The sequence below is a fragment of the Bactrocera dorsalis genome, chromosome 5 (genome assembly GCF_023373825.1).
Source record: "Bactrocera dorsalis isolate Fly_Bdor chromosome 5, ASM2337382v1, whole genome shotgun sequence".
Lineage (NCBI taxonomy): Eukaryota > Metazoa > Arthropoda > Insecta > Diptera > Tephritidae > Bactrocera > Bactrocera dorsalis.
Genome location: NC_064307.1, coordinates 9538610 through 9547201, shown reverse-complemented (window position 1 = coordinate 9547201; position 8592 = coordinate 9538610).

The window sequence follows — 8592 nt, the reverse complement described above, 5'->3', positions numbered from 1 at the left end:
GTAGTGACGTATCGCGGTGAAAAGAAAATATACTGTCAACTGACTGCAATGTTACAATCGACGTCAACACGTTCAGGTTGGGAAAGATACCGAAAATTAAATAGGGAAGCCAGAGAAGTCGAAATGCATGAGTACGGAGAGAAAGACAAGCTGACCGATTCCCCAATCGATGGCAATGGAGCCGACATTCCATTACCCGACCATGTAGAAACGGTGGGAGCCGCAGGATTGCCGGCCAAGCTATTCAAACACAGGAACAAAAAACTAATAAAGAGCAAGCCTTAACTCCTTTGTAGAATATTGTTGAATGAAAGCATGCCCAAAGATTGGAATTTAAGAGACGCCATAATCTGCGCCAACTACCGTGGGATGAACGCCCTCAACATCGCATATAAGGTTTTATCGAGCGTATTGTGTAAAACATTAAAGCCCATCGGCATCAAACTGATTGAACCTTATCAGTGTGACATTAGGCCACTGACCACGTACTTCACATGAAATCCAGGAAAAGAGTCGTGAAAAAAGATCGACACATACAATACCTTCGTCGATTTCAAAGCTGTTTTAGACAGCATGGAAAGGGCTACCTTTATGCTGTTATGTCTGAATTTGGTATCCCGGCAAAACAAGTACGGCTGTTTAAACTGACGTTGAGCAATACCAGGACCGAGAAGGGCCTCTCCAAGCGACGATACCAAACAAGGTTTCAGAGAGGGCGACTCCCTTTTCTGCGACATTTTCAATTTACTCTTGGCGAAAATAATTCGAGCTGTAAATCTGAATAGAGAAGGTGCAATCTTCATGGACAATGACATCATCTGATGAGTGTTCGATAAAAAGACTTTTCGGAAGATTTATGGTCTTTTGGGGATTGGCATCGGCGAATACCGCAGTCGAGCAACCGATGAGCTGTACGAGATATACAACGACTTCGACATACAGCGACTACGTTGGCTCAGTCATGTCGTCCGAATGGCTCAAAACACTTCAGCTCTGAAAGTATTCGACCAGAAGAAGCAAAGGTAGAGGACGGCCTCCACTTCATTGGAAAGACCAGGTGGAGAAGGACCTAACTAAATTTGGAATCTCGAATTGGCACCAAAAAGTGGGAAAGAAAAACGATTGGCGTCCTGTTGTAAACTCGGTTACCAGCTTTCTGTCTAGCCTAACCTACCGTACCAAACAAACTACATATGTGCATTTATAGACCTTTTCATTATTAACTTTAGTTTAAATTCAGTTTTCCCTTCCTCTGCTACCAACAAAAAAAATCGATTCTCACATTGTTTCGCATTGCAACAACAACTCGCTTTAAATAAATTGCGTAAATTGTTGGCATATTTACGCACATTAATGTTGCAATAAGTGGTTGAGCAATGTGTGCTGAGCGTGTTTGCTAATTAAAATATTTCTAGTGTTTCGCAAAATTGTTTTCATTAATTATTGAATACTTGTTTGCATTAAATATTGTTCACAGAAATGTTGCAATTTTTATAACTGTTAACTTTTATGTTTTTGTTTGTGCGAAATTATGAATTGCAAATTAATTGTTTTTTGTTTTTGGTTGCGAAACTCGCTTTTGCATTTTTGTTGCATATTTTGGGCGTTTCATGTTGTTGAAATTTTGAGGCACATTTCGAATTGTTCAAGTGTTTTTGTCGAATTATATTTTCGTTAATTTTGCGTTTCAATGCCAATGTGTGTGTGGCAGCCAATTGTTTTTGTATTTGTTGTGCGAAAATCGTTTCATTAATTTTGCCGCCAACTGTCAGCTTTTTAGGTGGGCGTTGAGTGCGCAATTTTTTCGACATTAACCAATTTCATTTGATTCTTGTTGAGTTTTGATGAAATGCTTGTTGTTGTGTGTTGCGGCGTTTCAATGCCTATTTGTTGTTGTCGTTTTTAGTACAAGTATATAGCAGCTGTTTTTTTCTGTTTGTTTGAAATTTTTTTTGAGTGACTGGAGTCCAATTGCATGTGTTGTTTTTTTATTATTATTGTTGTTGTTGTTGTTGTTGTTATATAAAAGGCAGCCGATATGCATGAAAACGAAAAGACAAATAAAAGCGATATTATTTGATTAAATTTTGTTTTTGCAAGTGCATAGCGGTTAAACATATTTATGTACGCAATGTGGTGTGAAATTGAAAAGTTGATGCGAATAAATTTTAAACAAATTTCAAATAAAATACGACAAGTTTACATACTGACCTTTGATTTTGATCGGTGAGCTCCAAGCTCTTCATTGATGCACGCGACACTTTTGTTTCGAAAATTGAGCTGGCTCAAATGTGATATGTGGCGCTGGGAGAGGCGTTCAGTGTTGCTAAATTACGGTGCATATTGCTTTTAGAAGACTAAAAAGAGAAAAAAATAATATGGTTTTTATTAAAAAGTGATATATGTATATATGTTTGTTAATAAAATATTTAATAGAGAGTGATGTTATTTTCAATTAATTGCTGCTCACACAATAAATTTCGTGCTACAAATATTTACTTGGGCAATTATTTGCCTGTACTTGTAGATAAATTTAAAAACTAAGTGGTGGTTTCCTACAAATAATATTTACTAAATTTTACTTTGCAATTATTTTAGTAAAAGAAAACAAGCTGTACTGAAAAAATATTTATTTATAACTAACACAACTTTCCATATTTTCTATTTTAATCTTAGGCGATTAGATTGCTATATCCAGTAGATAACCAGTTGGTAGTAGGTAGCTAAACCTGAAACTGCTTGGAGAGACAGTAACCCAACTTAACTAAGCTGCTTAGTAAATCTATAATTTTTATAGAGAAAATAAGTAAATTGATTAAAAATATTGTCATGCATTTTGACTTCCTGTACAAAATGAACGAAATTTCTTACAATAAACTGGAAACAAATAATTACATTATAAACTGTATTCCTTTCAGATAATTTCAATGCTTTGTGAAGCCTAAAATCCAATGCCATTTGTGGCTGGGAGACATGAAGTGCTGCAGTAAGTGCTTTACAAACGCTGCATTCCTTTCTTAGCTGTGAATCCGAAAACTCACTCGGGTATGCTGACCAACGTTATTACCAATGCTAAACTCAGAACCGTCCCCAAACTGTTTTACTAAGCCACATTGAAATTGAACGCCGCAAACGGAAAATAAACATCAGAAAACAATACTTTGCGAAACCCAGAGCACGACATAACCAGGACAGCAGCCGACAGGAATTTTCAAACACGGCGAAGACGCGGGACATGTGAGGGCGAAATCAAAGCAGAAGTGCGGTGTCACGTGAAGAGAAATAAACCAAAATATAATTTGTTAATTGAGTGCCACTGAAATACTTTTATTCGTGATAGAGATGACTCCGCAAAGCATTTCGGCATTATTTTCAAGGATTCTGCAGCCTTGATTTTACTAGAAACACCAAATTTCAAACAAACCTTTTGGTGAAATTTTCAATGGTGAAAGTCGCTAATTGGTATAAAAAGATCAAACTTCTCATGAACATAAAAAAGGTTGTAGCAGTCTAAAAAAAAAATTGGCCAGTCCGGGTCAAATTTGATCATATGGTTGTTGCTATCAGAAATGTTTCTGTGTATTATAGCTTCAGTGCAGCTCAAGTAAAAATATTTTTTTATTTTCTAACACAACTTGTTCCATTCTTCTTTACTAGCATAGACATATGTAGCTAAAGCAGTTATAGCCGAGTTTACAACAGCGCGAATGTCGTTATTCTTTTCCTTTGTTTGGCGCCAATGGGAGATTCCAAGTGTGGCTAGGTTCTTCCCCACCTGCTCTTTCCAACGGAGTAGAGGTCTTTTTCTTCATCTGCTTCCCTCGGCGGGAACTGCGTAGCCGCTTTCTTTTAATTCGCTGAACTATGTTAATGTTGTCGTATATCTCGTACAGCTCATCGTTTCATAGACTGCGGTATTCGCAGTTGCCAATGCACAAAGGACCATAAATTGCTGTTCGAAATTTCACGGAACGTTCGCTTTTGTGATTGGGCAGATTGAAGTAACCAGTTCATTATTCAGCAGGCTCGGGAAGTATTCCATCCACAATTTTGGTACGCTCTGGGCGTCAGTCACTAGATCATATTTATATTATATTTATCCCTAACACAATTAAGTAGTCTGGTGTGTATTTTAAACATAAGCTAATTCACTAAAAATGCTTATGCATGTACCAATATAAATACATATATATGGTAAGTCTGCTGGGAGACAAAAAAACTTCTGGGATATAATAAGAATATAAACCCCAAAAATAAATATTTGCATAAACTAACTTGTTTTGAGCACTACATAACAGATAAAGGGTGATTTTTTAAGAGCTTGAATAACTTTTTTTTAAAAAAAAAAACGCATAAAATTTGCAAAATCTCATCGGTTCTTTATTTGAAACGTTAGATTGGTTCATGACATTTACTTTTTGAAGATAATTTCATTTAAATGTTGACCGCGGCTGCGTCTTAGGTGGTTCATTTCGGAAAGTCCAATTTTGGGCAACTTTTTCGAGCATTTCGGCCGGGAATAGCCCGAATTTCTGACACGGGGGGGGGGGGGGAAATGTTGTCTTCCAAAGCTGGAATAGTTGCTGGCTTATTTCTGTAAGACTTTAGACTTGGACGTAGCCCCACAAAAAAATAGTCTAAAGGCGTTAAATCATCGCATGATCTTGGTGGACCCCAACTTACGGGTCCATTTCTTGAGATGAATTGTTGTCCCGAGTTTTCCCTCAAAATGGCCATAGAATCGCGAGCTGTGTGGCATGTAGCGCCATCTTGTTTTGAAACCACACGTCAATCAAGTTCAGTTCTTCCATTTTTGGCAACAAAAAGTTTGTTAGCATCGAACGATAGCGGATCGCCATTCACCGTAACGTTGCGTCCAACAGCATCTTTGAAAAAATAAAAATGATTCCACCAGCGTACAAACCACACCAAACAGTGCATTTTTCGGGATGCATGGGCAGTTCTTGAACGGCTTCTGGTTGCTCTTCACCCCAAATGCGGCAATTTTGCTTATTTACGTAGCCATTCAACCAGAAATGAGCCTCATCGCTGAACAAAATTTGTCGGCCGTAAAGCGCGAAACACATTTCGTCGAACCGAACAACTGATTTTGGTAATAAAATTCAATGATTTGCAAGCGTTGGCTCGTTAGTAAGTCTATTCATGATGAAATGTCAAAGCATACTGAGCATCTTTCTCTTTGACACCATGTACTGAAATCCCACGTGATCTGTCAAATACTAATGCATGAAAATCCTAACCTCAAAAAAATCACCCGTTATAATATGCCTAAGTAAATATGCAGGCTTTATTTGGTGAAATGGTTGCCTGGTATAATCGACGAACACCTCATTGGGCAGCTAATCAGCTGTGTCATGCACAAAATAACGAAATCACAACCTTTTCAGGGCTTTGCGGCAGACATACACACTAACCTATAGACGGAAGCGTATAATATACACTACTGTTATGGAGAAAAAGGCCCCACAAACACATGCAAATAATTTCGTAAGCAAAAAAGATAGTTCTTTACAAATAATCATCTGTAGTTCGTGAGTAAACGGTCGTGCAACCCCATCGAAATCCGCCGCAAAGTTAATGAAACTGGCTGTGAATAAAAGAAGAGTTGCGACGGCCGCAATCATTAACACCAAGTCCCAAAGGATGTACCGGCACAAAGCCGTTGGAGAATGCGCGCATATATACGAGTATATGTGTGTGTCTGTGGCATGTAGAGCTAGAGAGTCGGCTGTCGGTTGTTAACGGTTGAGTAAATGGCCGGCACTATGAATAAACCAGAACTCATTCAAGCGTTAATGCGGCTAAAGGGGAAAAATGTAACGGTGGAAAATAACCACAAAGAATGTTGTTGCCAAAACACACAGTCCACACAAATAAATATACATAAAATACAACAACAAATAAATGTGTGCAAGTTTGTATGAAAAATAAATGCAAAATGAGAAAATAGAAAAATTGGCAGAGATTAAAGGATACTCGGCGCAAATGTCTTCTTAATTACTTCACAACGAGCTAACGAGCAGCGCTGCGGCGGTAGGGTGAGGAGTGAGGGGGCGCTTGAAAAGCGATGAGTGAAATCAGTGTGTGACTGACGGGTCAAAGGGCGGAACGAGCGATCGCCAGCGAGCACTGCACTTGGGCATCAGCATACGAAAGTGTGCGAGCCAATGACCGGGCTAAAGGCCAGGCAATGTAACGGTAAAGGGCGAAGTTGTGAAGCCGTGCAAAAAAGGGAGAGAAAATTAACAAAAAATTGCAACAATTTTAGCGTAAGTAATTCAACGTGCAACAACAACAAACGCGCATACTAGCCTTCATGGTGGAAATCAACGGTTAACGGTAAACTGGGCAAGTGCCGACAGACGCCTGCCAACACGACAGCCTTCAAACGGAAGTAATTTAATTAATTACAAATGAAACGGAAACTCAGCACAGCTTCCAGCAATGGCTGTACGCAACTGCTGACGAGCGTTACACATACACACACAGGGCTATATATATAAACACACACAGCCACGTGCATTGCTCTGGCAACTCAATCGATGTGCTCAGAACACCACAAGCAATAGCTTTTGCGCGCCTTGTTTTCCTGCTGATTGTGCAGGCAAAACATTTATTTATGCACACACACACACACACCCATGCATGTATGTAGTTGTGCTTATATGTTACTTTGCTTTAGTAGCGCACGAAGCATTGCTGTTGCTCCAATACGAGTTTTAGCTTTAATTGCAGCTTCAGTTTCAGTTTCACTGCCAATTGTTGCCCACCTCGATTCTATAAATTCTTCTGTGTATGCCTGTTTATATGCATGAAAGTGTTGGTGAACCTTTGCAAAACGAAAATCCGATATTACTTTGCCTCACGTTGCGTTCGATTGTGTCTTAATCGTTTGGAATGTAGTTAACTGATTTATTGCAAGCTTAAAAGGTATGCTCTTTATTTATAGAGGCAAAATATTCAGCTTTATTTACCATTTTTTGATCAGAGCGTAAAAATTGGCAAAAGAAGTTAAATTATCCATAGTGAAGATTGTACCTGTTTGTTTGAAAATAAAGAAAATAAATACTTTTGAGTCTTAACTTTAAATGGTGTTTTTCCTTATTGAACCACTATTGTGAAGTCCTTTTCTTTCTCGCCATATAAACGGGTGATTTTTTTGAGGTTAGGATTTTCATGCATTAGAATTTGACAGATCACTTGGGATTACAGACAAGGTGACAAAGAGAAGCAAGATGCTCCAGTATGCTTTGACATTTCAGCCATGAATAGACTTACTAACGAGCAACGCTTGCAAAATCATTGAATTTTATTACCAAAATCAGTGTTCGGTTCGAAATGTGTTTCGCGCGCGTGTTTTGTTCAGCGAAGAGGCTCAGTTTCTGGTTGAATGCTACGTAATAAGCACAAATTGCCGCATTTGGGGTGAAGAGCAACCAGAAGCCGTTCAAGAACTGCCCATGCATCCCTAAAAATGCACTGTTTGGTGTGGTTTGTACGCTGCCGGAATCATTGGACCGTATTTTTTCAAAGATGCTGTTGGACGCAACGTTTACGGTGAATGGCGATCGCTATCGTTCGATGCTAACAAACTTTTTGTTGCCAAAATGGAAGAACTGAACTTGGTTGACATGTGGTTTCAACAAGATGGGGCGCTACATGCCACACAGCTCGCGATTCTATGGCCATTTTTGAGGGAAAACTTCGGACAAAAACAATTCATCTCAAGAATGGACCCGTAAGTTGGCCACCAAGATCATGCGATTTAAACGCCTTTAGCACTATTTTTTGTGGGGCTACGTCAAGTCTAAAGTCTACAGAAATAAGCCAGCAACTATTCCAGCTTTGGAAGACAACATTTCCGAAGAAATTCGGGCTATTCCGGCCGAAATGCTCGAAAAAGTTGCCCAAAATTGGGACTTTCCGAATGGACCAACCTAAGACGCAGCCGCGGTCAACATTTAAAATGAATTATCTTCAAAAAGTAAATGTCATGAACCAATCTAACGTTTCAAATAAAGAACCGATGAGATTTTGCAAATTTTATGCGTTTTTTTTAAAAAAAAAAAGTTATTCAAGCTCTTAAAAAATCACCCTTTATTTCTCAACAGGAGTTAACCTTCTTTTGCTATCACAATATTCTTTAAATTTTGATATTGAGAGCCTGCATCCGCTGTCCAAGCAAAAAATATGGATACCTTTGATTAGACTTCATTAGATTTTGTCATTATCCATAACGGCACCATATACATATTAGATCGACAATCGGAAAGGTAATGGAGAGTGCTACTCTTTCCTTGCTTTTAATAGCAACTAAATTCTGGAACTTCTATAGATGACTCTATCGAGCTTCTACTCATCAGGTTGTTAAGGAATATAGAAGTCACTAGAGATAAAGTAACTTTTCATCTTCGACTTTGGAATTTCCTTCCCTTTTTCATGAGGCTTCCCATTTTATTTAAGATCATTCTATCATACCATATATAGGATGATCCATTTGGAGATTCTTTACTTTTTTAAAGAAATAAAAAACAGAAACTTCAAACTTCATGGGAAATATTTATTATTATT